Genomic DNA, 18,620 nt, shown 5'->3' with positions numbered 1-18,620 from the left:
GTCTAACTAGGACTGCTTGCACTTACCTCTATCACAGCACTTCGGCTGTGCTGCTTGGGAAGGCTGATATTACTAAGCAAACACAAACACGGGTTAACTCTCTATCATTTATAAGGAGGCTTGGAGACTATGTGTTGGTTTAGAAGGAGCATCTTAAAGGGAAGGAGTGTTTGCTACTGCTGGAAGACCAGGGAAGTCATGAGTTTTAGACAGAGTTTCTAGTGACCTTTCATGCCAGACTATATTACGCTGCTGCCTAATTTACCCACATATAATATCAGCCATATGTGGTAGTTTCAGTGTAGGGTATTAAAATCTCATTTCATCAACCACAACAGAAAAATAACAACTCTTCTAATAGCCACTATCACCGAGCACCTACTCTGTATCAGATATTGTCCTAAGCATTTTTGCTTCATTTTAAAAAATGGCCTATGAAGACAGTGGTGCAAGCTCATCATCAATAATTACAGATATAAACTAATATTTTGAGAACTAACCTAGCAAAATCCACAAAAAATGGATATGACATGTTTTTCACAAAGGCATGCATGTTCTTACAAATGCATGAATGGAACATTCGGGAATATTTATCACTCTGATACAAGTGACATAGGGAAGAATCTCCAGGATGCAGGACAGAAGAGATGTTATTACAATTGAGTCGGCAGAAGTTGAACCACGATTACATCCTATTCTGAGAAGAGTTATAATCAGGCGGAGGAGAGAATGGGTTTATTCACCCACAGACCATAAACAAATGAACAAACTACCACCACCATGAGAACATCAGCAGATCCTATCCAGGCAGCATCTGAGGGAGGTGGTGGCCAATGATAGGTCCACTCGAATCGCCATCCAGTTGACATAGATCCCTACTACAGAGATAAATTTGCAAGTTATCAGATTCTAAAGGCAAACTTGAATCACAAATAGTTTTCTTCTTATTCTATATTAATTTAATGAGCAAACTTATAATATGTTGTTTTTATATGTGACTCTCTGTTAAGAGAATATGTGGTTAGACTGGTGCAAGCATGTGATATGTTTGATAGCAGTTTTTCCTATGGTTCATCAATACACTGGCATTTTGACATATCTATGTAGTTACAGTTCTCAAGGCACATAGATTTAAGCTGATAATGGGAGTCAACCCACAGGTAACAAGTAAGTCCAAGAAAACAAGTTTCTGAACCAGCAGCAAGACCAACCAGGTCAGTAACTTAGGTCAGTGTCACTTACTGAGACAAACTGGCCTGCCATGACCTGGGCAAGACTCCTCTGCATATCTGGGTAACCCTGGCCACTGGATTTTAACTCTAACATTTTATAAGTATTCCTGTATAAGACACATTAGCCTCCTCATTTTTTTTAATTATTATTATACTTTAAGTTTTAGGGTACATGTGCACAACGTGCAGGTTAGTTACATATGTATACATGTGCCATGTTGGTGTGCTGCACCCCTTAACTCGTCATTTAGCATTAGGTATATCTCCTAATGCTATCCCTCCCCCCTCCCCCCACCCCACAACAGTACCCGGTGCATGATGTTCCCCTTCCTGTGTCCATGTGTTCTCATTGTTCAACAGGCTCAGAGAGGTAATACAAGTTCCTTCAGGTTATACAACTAGTAAGTGTAGAGCCAAATACCGAACCCAGAACTGTTTGGCTGAAAATTCTACATTCTTCACTCTACCAGCCAGGGCTCATTTCCTGAAAGTCATGTACAGTTGCACAGCCATCACTGATGGTGGGGACAGTGTGCCTTAAAAAGGATTCATCTTGAGAGCCCCAGAAAAGGCCAATAGCAACCACAGCAGAGTATTTAACTTATAACTAGGTTTTCAGAGGCTTTCGCCTCTTTTCTTATTGTTTGTCAGTTTCCAGGATAATTTTTTAAAAAATCTCAAAGCAGTGCCCATGATAGACAACCCTGAGGGAAATTCGGTGTTACTCATGGTTACGGCTTTATTTAGGCAATATACTATAGTATTAATATATACTATATTAAAGTGAAGTATATAATAAAGCATATTGCCTAAATAAGGAAGCACAAGCCAACAGTCACTTCTCATATCCAATACTTCCAATTATACTAGAAGTAGACAAGAAGCGACAAATTGGCAGAAGACTCAGTAGGAAAAATACATTTGTAAGAGGAGATTATTCATTATACGAAATTGCATTTGTCTTTTGAGAAGAGAGAGAGAAGGAGTGTTAATATAAGATCCAAATGGCTCTCCCTTCACATAAAGACTATATTTCAGATTTTTAAGCCAAATTGCACTGTCAGAGAATCACTCCAAATTTCATAACCGTTATTATGACTCAGGAGCATTAGGAACTACTTATAGGAGAGTTTGCCTGAGGCACAATTGTGAAGTAAGTGAAATTTATCTTTCCAGTCCTTAGTGTTCTTTCTCTATGTTCTCCCATCCCTTCTGGCACTGCCTGCTATTGTCCCTGTTTTATTTTCTCATTTATTGGAAGAGTTATCAGTCATTTACACTTTAGCATGAATGCATCGTGTTTAGCACAATTAGTTTGTTTCCTCATCTACGGTAGACTCATGTTAGAAATTATCTCTACGTGTGAATTAAAGGATTTTGTTAAAAATTTTAAGATATCGGGGGAAGACAGAAGAGCTTTTAAGGAAATCATTAAGAGAATTTTCATGTATTCCTTGGAATGACACCATAAAGGCAACCGCTGGTAGAAATGGTGATAAATAATTGGCGAATAGTATAACTACAGCTTCTCTCCAGAAACCCCATATCTGAGAACTAAGAGCTGAAATGAAAGATGAAGGCAAGTGTGATGAATTGTTTCCTTACAATAACAGAATTTTAGGTTAGATAGGACATTATGCCTACCATTAGCTCCTGCTATGTTTCGTGTTTGCCCCTTCCTTTTTTGCTAGAAGCACAGAGCCCTTTTCTGCCTCTCAAGTCACTGCCCTGTGCTTCACATTTATTTCTCATTCTCACCGGTGTATCTTCCCTACAAACCAAGGTTTCCATTTCTCAGTGACATATTTTCAATAAACGACCGTGTTAGAAAATAATCGGCTAAGTTAATGCTTACCAGAGCATGTGTGACTAAAAACTCAAAGTTTTCGTTGTCCCAACTCTTAAATGTATTTACTTGTTAACCAAATGAAATGTGGTCCAACTTAATTATGAACTTTTAAACAGTAGCAGTACAGCAGATGCTAATTAGCAGGCCTAAGGGCAGGTGACCTTTCCAACTTCATCCCAGCAATAAACACAGCCATAGCAACAGAAGGGAGAACAGTGGCCAGTCAGCACAAACTACCACTGAAAAGGGAGAGCAATTTTTCTACTCTGTAGATGCATAAGGTTAAATTCACCTTAATGGGATGGTGGTGAGAATGGTATTAATTACACACTGTTTGGCACACAGAGTTTTATACAGGAGGAAGGGTCTTCTCTGAACATCTTTGAAGTATCCATTCATTAGGAGTGTTAGAGGATGCGGAGGTGATTATCACTATTAAACAGCACTAAAATGACTGGGCTCACTGGCTTCCTCACCTAACCATTACTATTGCTGCTTTAGGTTTACTCTGATCCCATTTTAAGTCCCGTTAGTGCTAAAACCTCCCTGGAACAATCCCTAGGATGCCACCTCTCTTCTAATAGATATATTGTCTCTCTCTTCGATAACCCAACAATATCTGGAGTTTTTGATCTCTGCTACTGAAAGGAAGTTTGGATTAAAATCTTTAAGCAGTCATAGAAAATAAAGTGAATCCTTTCCCTGTATAGGCACAACAAAAGTAGCTGTGTGCATGCAGATACAATTCTCTTTCTTAGTCTCGCAGTTCAGATCCCATGACCATTTCTCTTTGATCTTCCTCATGGTCTTGCTATCACTTTGAAACAGCATGGCATGCACTCTAGGCATCAGCTTATTAAATACAGGTTATTGTTAAAGGAAAATTCCAACTGAGACTCAGCTGATTCATGTATAGTCTCCCTTATTTACTAAGAATTTTTTCACTGGAAAATATTGAAAGGAAGCTAGCTTTTTATTTTTTTAAAAGAAGTTTTAACTCCCTTTCATTTAGAAAAAAAATCTTTGATGTAAAATTTTACCAATCACTTGCAAATATATTTAATCCCAAGGCCTTTGTATTTGAGGATATCTGCACATAAGTGACTTGGTAAAATATATATTCTGCTGTCCCATGAACTAATATTGTCATGTTTGCTTGAAAACGGAGGATGCATAACCTAAGTTTTATTAGAATCAGTAGAGAGATTTGAAAATGCTGGTATTGCATGTTAGCACTGATCAAGTTTTGTGGCTTATACTTTTTCATAAGAGTAAAATATAGAGAAATTGTAACTATAAAATCATACTTGTAAAGTCATATAATGTGCATATAGAGATGTGTGTACACACATACACGTAAACCCACACACACTTGTGACGCTTTGGATTATAAGTTTTGGAGTCAAATGGACTGGCTTTTATGCCTTTTAATCACCGTGTAGACTTGAGAAGGTTGTTTAAGCACACTGCCCCTGTATTTCTTCATCTGTAATATAGGATGGATAAAACCCATCTCAGAAAACTGTTGTGAGGGCAAAAAACAATGAACCATAACTACTGGAGTACCTGACGTTGAATAGGTTCCAATAAATAGTGGCTGCTGTTGCTACTGTCATCGTGGCTGCTTAGGAGGTTGTTATCCAGCCTTAAGTAAATAAATCTCCTTAGCCACTCACTCAAGCTGAGTCTGAGAGAAGTAGCACCATAGGAACCCACACCTGCAATTCAGAACATCTGCCCTCGAGACTGTCAGTTTGGTGTCCATATTTGATAGCCTCTTTTGTTGTCCTTGGCACCTTAATAACTATGGCTTGTGTCACTTGGGGAAGCCTTAGGAGCCTCTAGCTGCACCTATTTATCTACTCCGGAGGAGGCCACCCTACCTTTTGGATCTCTGAAAAGTTAATTTTCATTATGACACACAGCCCTCATTTAGAATCAAATGCTCTCAAACACAGTTTAGATACTTGGTGATAATTCATCCAGATGTTGTATTGAAGAAGTTAACAACAGGTAAATAATTGTACTATTGTAACGAATTGTATTTCTCTTACTAGATGACTTCAGGGAAAAAAACAATTCCTACAGACTTCTAAACCAGAGAAAATACACTATAGAGAACACAGTTGTATAATTAGTATTCTCTCACACCCAAGAAATACGTGGCTTAGTCATCCTTATTATATTGAGATTGTAAATCTAATGTCATCTCTGACTCCACCCTACTCATTAATAAAAAGCCCTTGGGCTATATCAACTGATCTATATCCCTAATCAAGTATTTATTAAACCCTTGCTGTGTGCATCCCATTATGGTAAGTGTTGCAGCTGCATCCGCATGTCTTATGATGCTAAGTGAGTTCGGGTAAAAGCTTGTAGATTCTCAGATTACATGTCAGGCCTGGAGTCACATCTCTCATATGCCGTTCATTAGTGTTAAACCTTGAACAATTTCTTGAGCATATTTGCTTCCCTTTTTACATCTATGTAATGAAGAGCTTGAACCCGAAGATGTCTAAGGTCACTTGCAGCTGTCACATTCTATGATCTTCCTCCTCTTTCCTGAGAGGTTAGGTGGGGTTTCCCGAATCTTTAAGGGATCATACTCCTTGCTCCACCCATAAGGAACTACATTCATATTTGTCTCATGGCTGGTATTCTGTGAGTGCTAGCGTTTTTCCCAGAACATACCCCTACCCTTTACGAGAATAATCCCCAGTCATCCTTTAGGTTCTGTTTCAAATACCACAAGCTTTCCCAGAGGTTTTCCAACATCTCCAACTCCTTTGTTCCCTCTATGCTGAGTTAAATGCTTCTCCTTGTTCCCAAAGCATCTTAAACTACATTTCTTTTTTGTTTTGTTTTGTTTTCTGTTTTTTGACGTGGAGTTTTATTCTTGTCACCCCGGCTGGATTGCAATGGCATGGTCTTGGCTGATTGCAACCTCTGCCTCCCAGATTCAAGGGATTCTCCTGCCTCAGCCTCCTGAGTAGCTGGGATTGCAGGCGTAAGCCACCACACCTGGCTAATTTTTTGTATTTTCAGTAGACAGGGTTTCACCATGTTGGCCAGGCTGGTCTCAAATTCCTGACCTCAGGTGATCCTCCCACCTCGGCTGCCCAAATTATAGGGATTACAGGCGTGAGCCACTGTGCCCGGCCTTAAACTACATTTCTTATAACATTCATTGCACAGTGCTGTCTTGTCCATTTGTCTGACCAAATTCTTCACCAGACGGTTGGCTTCACACCTTACTTACACATTGTATTTTCAGGCTCTAGTACAAAATCTGTCTCAAAGTAGGTGTTCAAAGATTATTTCTGGAATAAATTAGGAGTTGACTTCTCTGTTAAATCCTGGAATGGCTTCCATTTATAGTGGACACTGTGCTACTCTTCCCAGGTCACCCTTCAGGAGGGAAGAGCCCATCCTACAGTCTGTAGGTAATAAAAAGCTCTTAGTATCTCTCTCCAGGAATTACACAGGGCAGAAGATACCCTACCCCCAAGGTTATGCCCCCTTCTCAGGGACAGCTAGGATGCAATGACTGGTTGATGTAGGGGTATAAAGGGCCAGCCCCATTGCCTAAATGCAAGATAACGTACAGAGCCATCCCAGCACCACAGCCCCCCTTGGGAACAGCTGAGCGAGACATTTGTGGTGACCACATCACAGTTCAGCTCCTTTTTTCCACCAGTGGTATTTTCCTTACTCTGACTTAAGTGTTGTTCTTTACAGAGCTCAGCAACAAACTTCCTGCCTGCAAAACTCAATCTCAGAATCTGTTTTCCATGGAACACAACCATTGAGTAGAATAAAATTCAAATCCTTACAAAGGCTTGCACAAAGGGACTGACCTGGTTTTCCTCCTTCTCTAACCAACTCTCATCACCATGCACTTGTCTTCAGTTACACTGTCTGACCTTCCTTACATCCTTGAAACTTGTTGTTTCCCCATATGTAGGACTGTTACTTCTAGTCCCCCTTTCTAGAAGTTTCGTCTTGGCCTATCTCATGAATGACAATGTCCTTTTGGTCTCAATGATTCTATCAGTGTCATCTTTCTGTTTTTTTCTATAAAAAGGCCTTGCTTTGAGATCCTACCCATGGTGATCACGCTGGCATTCTGCTCACTACCCTAGTTATTTCCATTATAACATATTTCATAAAGAGATTTTTTTTTTGCCTAAAACATTGACCCAATTAACACCTGAAGATTTGTAGTCAGAGTAACAAAAATAACAATAACACACTTACATAGCACTTATTATTAACCAGGCACAGTCTGAAGGGCTGTACACATTGAATGTTCACCACAACCCTATAACATAGTGATGTGGTTAAGCTTTGTGTCCCCACCCAAATCTCATCTTGAATTGTAATCCCCAGGTGTTCAGGGAGCGACCTGGTGGGAAGTGATTGGATTACAGCGGCGGTTTCCTCCATGCTGTTCTCGTGATAATGAGCGAGTTCTCACAAGATCGGATGTGTATGTAAGACAATTTTCCCTGCTCTGGCAGGCTCTCTTTCTTGCCTCCATGTGAAAAAGATCTTTGCTTCCCTTTAGCCTTCTACCATGATTTTAAGTTTCCTGAGTCCTCCCCAGCCATGCAGAACTGTCAGTCAACTAAACCTCTCCTTGTTATAAATTACCCAGTCTCGGATAATATCTTTATAGCCGTGTGAGAACAAACTAATACAGATAGGCACTACTATATCCTCAACTTTGCAGATGAGGAAATGAAGGAAGAGAGATCCCACAGCAAGAAGTGAAGCTGAGATCCAAACTCAAGACAGTCTAGCTACCAAATTCACGCTATTATCTGTGGTAGGTACTATATAACCACATTTTAAGTAATATATGACCAATGAATGAAAGAATGAGTGGATAGCATAGAAATTACTCCAGTAATTTTTCTGTGGAGGGTATTAGAGTTGGACATAAAGTTTAAAATGTAACATTTAATATATATCCCTTTGACAGGAGAAACAAACACTTATGTATTCTGTCTGATCTTCTATGTTGAGTCAATAGTTCTGCCACTGATACAGAAAAGGGGCCTATTATATGCTGGTGCCAAATCCAATATGTTGCCCATTTTCTATGCAGGTACTTGTGTTCCTAACTTCCCTTTCATAAGCAGGCAGTTCGAATATGAATGAGCCATTCAACAGAAGGCATATTTGAAAATATTACAATCTATTACACTAAGACAAAAAGTAGGCATAGTACAAAATTTGAGGGTGCCTGTTTTTCTTTTAGATCACTATAGATAATATTAGAGTAATTCTAACTTTGCAAATGGCAGGATGATTAAGTTTGGTAATACAATGCATAAGAAATATCAGCTCTAATAAAAATGTTCCACTCTCCAAATTTAGAGATTTTTGTCTACAAAATGCTACTGAAAGAAAAGTGAAAAATGTGATCATACACCTGAATGTTTTGTCTACATTATATCAAACATCTTTTATTTATAAATTATAAAGCTGAGAATTTTTGACTTTGTACCCAGAAAACCTGGCAAAGGTACTAAGTCAATGGAATCCAGCCTTTTTTGTGTGTGTTGAATAATTATGCACAGCACATTTTTCTTCCCCTAGCTTTTTGCTTAGATATGTTTAAAATCACAATATATTCTAGTATATCTAACTTAGCTTTGCATTAATATAATTGAGAAGCACAATTAGAGTTATTTAATAGGTCAATTTCTGATGAATTACACAAAATGTGATAATCTTCTTTGACATAATAATTTTGGAAGCCATTTTGCAAAATAAAGCATTGCAGAGGAGATTAGTTCTTCAAATAAATTTCTATTACTTGTCTTTTATTTTTATTCCCCAAACCGTATGCCAGTTACTAAATAATTTCTTCATAAACATCAATATGTACTTATCTATTTCTATCATTGACAGTGCTATGTTTTTTAAAGGTAATTTTTGCCTCAGCGTTAATACATCTAGAAAAACAACTATTTTTACTGAGAATAAGGAAGGTTATAGTAATTTTCCCAAACAATTGTGATAGAACCAATCCAGTCACAATATCATATGAAGTGTAACAGCAATTAATTTTTTCATTTCTTGAGCCATTATCATATACGAAGAGCATTCATGCTAGTTTAAATTTATTTCAAGAGAATATTCTGTGGGGCAAACACTAGTTAAGTTCTGAGTACCTAATGATGCATTCAATAAGAGTAGAAATAAACTATTTTTGAAAAACTTTCAAATACAATTTTAAAACTTTATTTTTAAAGACATGCCTCAAGATTTCAGGAACTATCTTTTATCTGCTAATCAGTATCATTGCTCAGTTCTCTATTGTCAAGGAAAGAGCCAATCTGAGACAGATTTTGTGGACACAGAGACCTCATATTTGCAGAAAAAAATGAATTATTTAACTTATAAGCATGTGGCCTGATCATGACATTAATTTAAGATTTTCCTTCTCCTTTAATTAAGATAACCATTAGATAAGCCTGAACAACATTACCTTTTACAACTCTGACAATTTAAAAGTTTGGGAAATATTTGACCAACTTGAAATATTATATTTAATCCAGCACTTACCAGAGTATTTTAAAGAAAAACATTCTTGTAACTCTTGAAAATGTGCTCTTCTATAGAATTTTTAAATAAACAATTGTGGCAGCCTAAAATTAGATTTAAAACAAAAATGTGATAACCAGAAATTGATAACTATTGAATATCTTCTACTCATAGGTTTCAAAGTCATTGGCACAACAATTGCTAATTTGTCATAGTTCCTATCATTCATTTGTACAAAAGGGTAGACTGAAGTATTTACACCATTTGAAAATTAAAATGAGTCTATTATAAACTATGAGAAGAAATGTATGGGCTATTTTTAATCACTCATTTTCTCTTTTGCAAGTTGAATTCTAATTCATTAGGAAAAAATTTCTCTGGGACTTCTAAATAGTGTATTTAAAAATTCACTGTAGAAATCAATAATATATGTGTATCTCAATTCAAGCCTTTTAAAGTGAGAAAATATGAGACAGCATGAGTAAATAACATTCAGGAGATAGAATTCAACTAGCTGTCATCATTAATAATATTGAATAAGTTCACTGGGAAAATGATGACCAAGGAACTTTAAAGGGATAACTTCAAATTTTACATTTTGAAGAATTCAGTTATCCTCCCAAACCACTCTGAGAGTGTTTTCTTATTTTTCTTCAGTTTTCATTTTATAAAAAAATAACAAATATAAATATTTCTTATAAATAAGAATAGTACTTACATTGTTAGCCATTTTTATGGTTATGTAGTGTACATTTTATCTGAGCTGACTAATCATTTTTTAATTAGACATTTTGGTTTCAAACTTCAAGCAACTTTCTATAAATTAGCGGGAAGAAAAATGATAGTTCAATGCTATAGTGAGGGATAGTAAATCCCAAGTAGCGATCATTAACCTTAGAACACATCTCATAGTGATAATGGTAATTACACTTCTTAGAAATGTCCATACCACAGGTTTCTTGTCATTTATACAGTTGAGAGAAAGAACAACCTTATTAGATATTTATAAGTCATCTCAAAGGGTTTGACAGGGCCTTTAAATCAAATTTTAAACAGAAGCCATTTTAAATGTTCACTTTTAAAACAATAGTATCCAGCAGACTTCCCTGCCTGTCTTAATTCTATGACTATTTCAAAAATGAAAGCTCACTCATGTTCTCCTTCTCACCATTGTCTCATGTACCAATTAGTCTCTTTTGTAGCAGATATCTTTGGAGTGCACTCCCAGACAAAGCCTCCTTTCTCTGTAACAATTATACCCCCATATATAAGGTAGACTCCAGCAACCCTATTGTTTACTCCATGGCCCTGCTCCCTGAAGATCCTCAACTGGACTAGGGCTGAATACTTGCCCCAAGAGAGAAAAATCACATTTCCTCTTCATGAGCTGGAATTGGACATACAGAGGCAGATCAAGTTTTGCTGTGCCTGTGAACTAAAGGTAGGTTACTTGAAACCATGGGGTAGAGTTTTGCCACTCAAGTGCAGTGCAAAGAACAGAGACTAGATGAAACAAAGATGTAAGACTATGCAACTTAAAGGAGTCCGAGGTCATGGAACTGGATCGCTTGCTAAGTCTCCTTCTGTTTCTACTAAGGTGGAAGTGTCTTTCTTCCCCTCCAATTCCATGAGCTAGCCTTGTATTTAATAGCAAATTCCTTACTTTTGTGTAAACAAGTGCCAGTAGGTTTCTGTGACTTGTATCCCAAAGAGCATTAAGATATCCATCTTTTTCCACTATGTGCCCTTTTCCAACATCTTCATATGTATAAAATACTTGAATAATTATGATAAAAATATGTAAAATTATGTTTGATACGTTAGCAAAATACGTAAAAATTATTGTTCCCATCATATATTTTCCTTCTATGACACATTAAAAAAATCAGAAAATGCTTTTCAACTTTGTTGTTTCTTGAAACTCTTTTCATTCTAGTTAGTCACAATGTCCTTCCTTGGGCTTGCTAGCATCTGTCCTCCAAACTTAATGAGCCTATCACTTACACAGTGTTTCTATTTTTAGACAGTGCAATGCTTAAGTCTCTAAATCTGACTTGAAACCTCAGCTCCCCACCCCCACCCCATGTAAAGTAGCATGATGTGTCAGCACCAAGAAAGCCACTGCTGGCTCCAGTGCTCCTGGACCCAGTAACATTGGAGGACTGTGAGTCCTGGAGTGTCTTCTAATTAACACTTTGCTTAAACAACAACAAAAAAGAAATAACGCACCTCAAAACCAACCAACAAACAAAAAAACACCAGCATTTGAATCAGGTCTGTGCATATTGTCTTCTACTTTTCTGTTGGAGTAAGAGAAGTTCCATTCATTTTTCTTAACAAAGCAACAGATTCCCAAAGATTATATTTCCTGAATATATTTGAAATTATCTACTATTAGAGAAAAACTTTTTTTTTTAAGATAGAGTCTCACTCTGTCACCCAGGCTGGAGTGCAGAGGCGCAATCTCGGCTCACTGCAACCTCCACCTCCCGGGTTCAAGCGATTCTCCTGCCTCAGCCTCCCGAGTAGCTGGGACTACGGTCACGCACCCCGACACATGGCTAATTTTTGTATTTTTCAGTAGAGACGAGGTTTCATCATGTCGGCCAGGATGGTCTCGATCTCTTGACTTTGTGATCTGCCCGCCTCAGCCTCTCAAAATGCTGGGATTACAGGCGTGAGCCACTGCGCCCAGCCAGTAAAACATTTTTATAACGAGGTAAGGGAGAGAGGAAGAAGGAGAGGGAAGGGGGAGAGAGAGAGGGCTAATAAACAAGCTGTTTTATTTTTACTAGCTCCAACATATTTTAATGTGGTTTTACATATTTAACTTCTGTATTTCTTTTAAACAGAGTGTAGGGAAAAACTTATTATTAGAAAACAATGCCAAAGTCTTTTTGATAAAAGCTAATTAAGATAATATTGTTTTTACTATAATCATGAGAGGAGTTAGTATCACAAATTGTGTTCTAATTAGTCAGTTAATTGTAGTTAGTTAACAATAAAAAGTCATGGAGTACCCAGTTAGGCAGTAGGTTAACCACGAACAATTAAGGAATTTCTAGTGTGTGAGCAACAGTAGACCAGGCACCTAGGGGTGAGATATTTTAAAAAAATAATTAAAACTTCCCTAAAAGAGTTTTGGGGTAAACCAAACAGGTACAGGTGGGAGATGATGAAAAATGAGATTTTTAACTTATTTATTTAAAAAAAAAACCAGCATATTATGACTGCACAAATGTTAACTGAAAGCTTACAGCAAACCTATGGGCATGGGAGAGGTGCCTGTATGTGTGGAGTCACTGAGCACAGCAGAGAGCTGCCCACCATGGCTTTGTTGAGACAAGAGGGAATTGACTCATGGGTGTTCATATCATCTCTGCACTGGGTGTCAGCTGGTGACAGCCCCACCTGGGTGGCAGAGCCTGAGCACCTCCTGGAGCTCCAGGCACTGTGAGATGTGCTTCCTCTCTTCAGTTGGTCTCTGGCAGCCATTCAAATGGAAGCTCAATATGTTAGGACTGGCTTTGGAAAACATCTCCAAGAAAGAACTCCCACTGAATACTGAAATGGAAATTCTGCTCTCAGAAAACCTCCAGAATTAGGTTTTATTTCTGACACCTCAGATAACAATGGAAAAAAAACTTGTCTTCATACAAAGTGCTTCACATATATTATTTACACTTCCTACATCTGTGAGGAGTTGGGGGAAAAAAAGAAACACGTGAAAAACTGACAGCATAGAAATGTTCAGTGGGTGTCTGGCCAGACACGGTGGCTCACACCTGTAATCCCAGCACTTTGGGAGGCCGAAGCAGGTGGAACACCTGAAGTCAAGAGTTCGAGACCAGCCTGACCAACATAGTAAAAACCTGTCTGTACTAAAAATACAAAAAAATTAGCTGGGTGTGGTGGCAGTCACCTGTAATCCCAGCTACTAGGTAGGCTAAGGCAGGAGAATACCTTGAACCCTGGAGATGGAGGTTGCAGTGAACTGAGATTGCGCCATTGCACTTCAGCCTGGGCAACGAGAGCAAAACTCCATCTCAAAAAAAAAAAAAAAAGAAATACTCAGTGGGCCTCCAAAGCGATATTGATAATAACAACAATTTCTACTACAACTACTACCTCTGTCACTAACATTGCTACTCCAGCGGAACTCACTATGCGCCAAGAACTATGCCAACACTTCACCTACAGTCACTCTCAATTTTTACGGCATGCTTGGAGGGGTACTGTTACCCTGTTAAATTAGTGAGGAAAAATAAGGCTCATAGAGTTAAGTAATGTGGCCAAGAATACACAGCTACAACGTGATGGAAAAGGATGAGCTGATGCCAAGATCTGCATTCCTAACTACACCACCATCCTTCAATAACTTGCAGAAGCCTTTTCAGAGTATAGAGTCACTCTCTACATTAGTAATCTTCTAGATATTTTTGCATTCTGCACAAAATTATTTCACATATTTTAGTGTCACATAGTTGGCATAAACTGGTCACCAATACTTCCGTCACTCTACTTCAAATGTTATCCTACTTGCCTGTTTTTTGAAGCACTTACTGTGATTGACAGCCCTACAGAGATGGTCCTGTAGAGACACTCACTGGTTAATTTATTGTTTGTGTCCTCCACTAGAATATAAGGTCCACTAGAACAGGGATTTTGAGTCACTGCTATAGCCTGAGAGTCCAAAAGAGTGCAAACATTCAATATGTACAGGTTAAATAAATTATTATCTAGATCCCAAAATAGTTGTTTCCTCTCTTCAGTTGGTCTCTGGCAGCTATTCAAATGGAAGCTCAATATGTTAGGACTGGCTTTGGAAAACATCTCCAAGCAAGAACTCCCACTGAATAGTAAAATGGAAATTCTGCTCTCAGAAAACCTCCAGAATTAGGTTGTTATAATAGTTGTTATAATTTTGGTTTTCACCATGTTGGTCAGCCCCATAGGCATGGTGGCTCATGCCTATAATTCAAGCATTTTGAGAGGCCAAGGTGGGAAGATTGCTCGAGGCCAGGAGTTTGAAACCTGCCTGGAAAACATAGTGAGATCCTGTCTCTACAAAAATTACAATAAAGAAATTAACTGGGCATGGCGATGTGTGTCTGTAATCCTAGCTACATGGAAAGCTGAAGAGGGAGGATCTTTTAAACCCAGGAGAGTTTGAGGCTATAGTGAGCTATGATTGCACCACCGAAGTCCAGCCTGGGTAACAGAGCAAGACCCCATATCTTAAAACAAACAAACAAAGTTAGTATAATTCTTATATGCACTCATTAACTCCTGTATAGTTATTTTTTGAGTTCCGTAACCAAATACTTATAAATACCACAATACACACTGTGACACAAGAACCAAGCCCTCATCAGCAACTGCTGTATTAAGTGAGGGACAAATGAAGTAGGAGAATATTCAAGAAGCAATATTACATCATACTACATCATAGAAAAGAAAATCAGGCATTGAAATTTCAGGGAATGATGTTCAAACCCCAGCTCTGTCAAATAACGTGTGACGATGAGTAAATTACTTCTCTGCACTGGTAAAAATGGGGAGTAATTACGATTACATACAGAGATGAGGAGGATGACATGGGATAACAAACACTGAAAACTTTTCAGACGTAATTTTCCTGGGTTTTTCTGACACGCTGCAACACAGCAAAGCATTCTATTTCAAACAATCGCACATCTCTCTACCAACAACAACAAAGTGGCAACCAACTGGCAACCAATTGGCAACAAAACAGAGAAGAAGAAGAAACATGTTACAAGGCCCTCCCAGACTTGGAGGTCAACTGAGAAAACATCAGAGAGAACATGGTATCCTGGGTGATACCTAAACAGGATGGCAAAGCGGAGAGACACCAAAGAGGAGGCAGGAAAAGCAGCTCAGAAAAGACAGTGATCACGTGACTTTAGAACTTAGAACTACATGGGGGGCAAACTTCAGAGGCAGCTTAGTGTGATGGTGAGATGGTGAATAGAACTAAATTCAGACCACAAAGGTAGAGCTTTTCATTTCAAAGAGAGGGACAGAAGGGGTAGGCAGGCTTATGTTTCAGAAAAGCTCCATAGAGCTTCACAATCTTTGGGAATCCCCCAGGGTGTAAAAGTTCAATAAAAGAAAATTGGCTTACAGTACTCCGCACTAAGTGCACATCTCAAGATTAGTTAGACAGTCTCTGGGACTGGGCAGAGTGAAAGAATTAGAAGCAAAACTAAATAGTTATTAAGGAGATAGAAAAGCTTATGAGTGAATACAACGGGAAATACTTACGGTGAGATTAAAAGCAGAATTTGAAAGAATCCCCCTCCTTTTTTCTTAAGACAAGGTTATGAGGTGAGTAGCACATGGAGGATGGAAAGAAAAATAAGAGAAGTTATTATCTTTTGTGCTTTGTTTCCAGGAATCTTAAATTTTATGTGATGCTAGGCTTATGTGATTTATGAAGAAAAAAACATAAGTGATGCTTTGTAATTATCCAGGGGATTTGGGTATATATAAAAACTGGCTCAGCTAATGCCCCTCAATACCATTAGCAATTTCTTTGTGTTTATGTTTCTTGAAAGCAGAAGTTCTACCTGAACAATTTGATGAATATTGTTAAGATATTTAAAACAGACATAATAAATAAAAGTAGACTTTTTTACAACAAGACGTATGGACTTAGAGTTCTAAGTCTTAAGGCAGAGAAGAGATATTGTATGCGGACTAGTCTTAGCAGTTTATAACTTAAAAACAGTGTATTTCAAAAAATCAAGAAATTCTTTTAACATTTTAATGTCTCCAAAAATCTAGACATTCCTTAAAATCTGCTTCTTAGATTCTGTGAGTAAAAGCAAACACTTATACACAAAGGACAATGTTTCAGTGACTGTTTATAACACTTGGCATCTAGTAAAACATTTTATCCTCAAGCCATTCTATGGGGTAAGAAATATTACACACATTTTACAGATGAAGAAAGTGAGGCACAAAAGAGGTTGTGTCAACTCCTGGAACTTTCTAGGCTAGTAAGCAGCAGAGATGAAGTTTAAACACACAGAGCTTGACTGCAGATTCTGTGCGCCTAACCACATAAATATCATACAGTCTCATATCTTATTTAGTGGAGCAGAAAGTAACAGGAGTAAAGTGTTTGCTGATCAGAAACAAAATCTTAATATGTGAATACATATAGTATTCTTAAATTAGGGTATATTTACCCCTTCTGTCCTCTCAGATGAATTTTTTTCATTGTTAGAATTTTTACCAAACAGTACCAATATTCGCAATCATTCATAGCCACTTACTTTAACCCAGCTATTCTTTTGATACAAGATCAAGATTTAACCTCTGTATAAATGAATGTAGGGGTCCAAGGAGAATGGAGATCTAGATCAAAGAGTCCCGCCTTTAGAAACAGGGTTTGGTTGCACTGAATGTTAGTGGACACAGAACTGAGGTTATAACCAAATGAAGGCAGAGAACACACAGTTGAGAGCACAGTTTCTGGAGTCAGGCCTGGGTTGAAATCTTAGATGATCTTGGATGTCACTCAGTCCTCCTAAATTTCTAATTTCTTCATCTGTAAAGTGGGACTAATAATGGTAGCTACCATATGGGTAATCGTAAAATTAAAGGACAGCTCAATACATTGTAGCTATTTATACACATTAGACATGAAACAGAAAATATTAAATAATTACACTTGACTTTTTAAAAAAGGAACTTAATGAGTAAAACAGTGTCCTGTAAGAAGATGAAGACTACACTAAGAGTTGCTATGTCCACTAAAATCTGAAGTATGCAGTTGTTGATTTCATGACTTAAGTCCAGTTTAAGGACAAAACTAATTCCTTTTGCTAATTCACTTGCCAAACATATTTATTAGGAAAGAATACTATCAGAATGATTAGGATATTCTGTATCTTTATGTATCCATAAGTCAATCTAGTTTTTTTTTGAGGAAATATATGCCTATCTATTTGGAAGATAATAGCTATCTAGATACAAGTAGTCAGTTTAAAATTTTATTTCACAACCATAACATCATTTTTGTACACGATATATTAGCATACAGAATTACCAACAGGGATCACCATGATCTTATGGGCTTTTTTGTTGTAGATTTTAAATGACCTTTCTCAAAATTTATAGTAAATGTATACAAAACATTATAATCCCTTGTCTTTATGTACAACTTATCCAGGGCATAATTTTAGAGATATTTGGCTTCATTCCTAGAATTCTAAGTTGGTGTGTACACTGTTTAAATAGGTGTAGAATGGGTCCTTTGGTGACTGTATGGTGATAAACCGTAAATGAAAAAACTTCACAATTTATTTTAAAATAATGATTTTTTTAAAAGCTGGAATATGAAGTTTTACTTATGATTTTAAATTTTAAACCTTATTTTTTAAATAAAAACTATTAAAGTATATTAAAATTAACATCCACAAAATAACAAAAATTAGGGAAACATTGAAAAATATCAAGCATTTAGACTTTAAGCAAATATATATCACTTTTTGAAGTTTTTTACAAACTATTTTGTGTTATATAATTTATGTCATGAGTTGAATAAATACATAAACATTACTAATATACTATTTCAGTCAGATATTCTTAATGACATGGATTAAAAAAAGCCTCATCGGCTAATTTTCTTGGCATGTGCTTTTTTGTGTGTGACCTGCCATGCCAATATTTAAAGAGATATACACACTAACTACAGCCCAACGATTGTCCATTATTAAAATGGCAACCAGGTACCTCTACTTTCGTTTTCAACTCTAAGAAACCAAGAAACAGTTACCTCAGAAGGAAATTACACCTACCAGGAATTTTATCTTTTGAATTACAAATATTAACTTCTGTTACTTCTATACTACGCTTCTCCCCTTATGCATTTCCAAACCAATGGAAAGCGTGCCCGCTTGCACACACACCCGCATGCACACACTCAGAACAGCACCTTGCCCCAACAATTCCAC

At 37.4% G+C, this 18,620-nt stretch overlaps 1 protein-coding gene across 10 annotated transcripts in view; it reads right to left on the bottom strand.

The window, feature by feature from the left end:
* TENM2 (teneurin transmembrane protein 2) overlaps positions 1-18,620 on the bottom strand; it is a 3,953,434-nt gene that overhangs the window by 2,520,020 nt on the left and 1,414,794 nt on the right. Inside the window, exon 1 of one of the 10 annotated variants that reach the window (XM_016954575.4) lies at positions 15,922-15,962. The exons of the other annotated variants lie outside the window; for them this stretch is intronic. The gene's annotated coding sequence lies outside the window, so the exon portion shown is untranslated. Of the gene's footprint in view, positions 1-15,921; positions 15,963-18,620 lie in introns of those variants that run through there. 10 annotated transcript variants of the gene reach the window in all.

This window comes from Pan troglodytes, chromosome 4 (assembly GCF_028858775.2).
Source record: "Pan troglodytes isolate AG18354 chromosome 4, NHGRI_mPanTro3-v2.0_pri, whole genome shotgun sequence".
Classification (NCBI taxonomy): Eukaryota; Metazoa; Chordata; class Mammalia; order Primates; family Hominidae; genus Pan; species Pan troglodytes.
The sequence above is the reverse complement of the archived record's forward strand: the minus strand, read 5'-3'. Positions and strand labels throughout refer to the sequence as shown.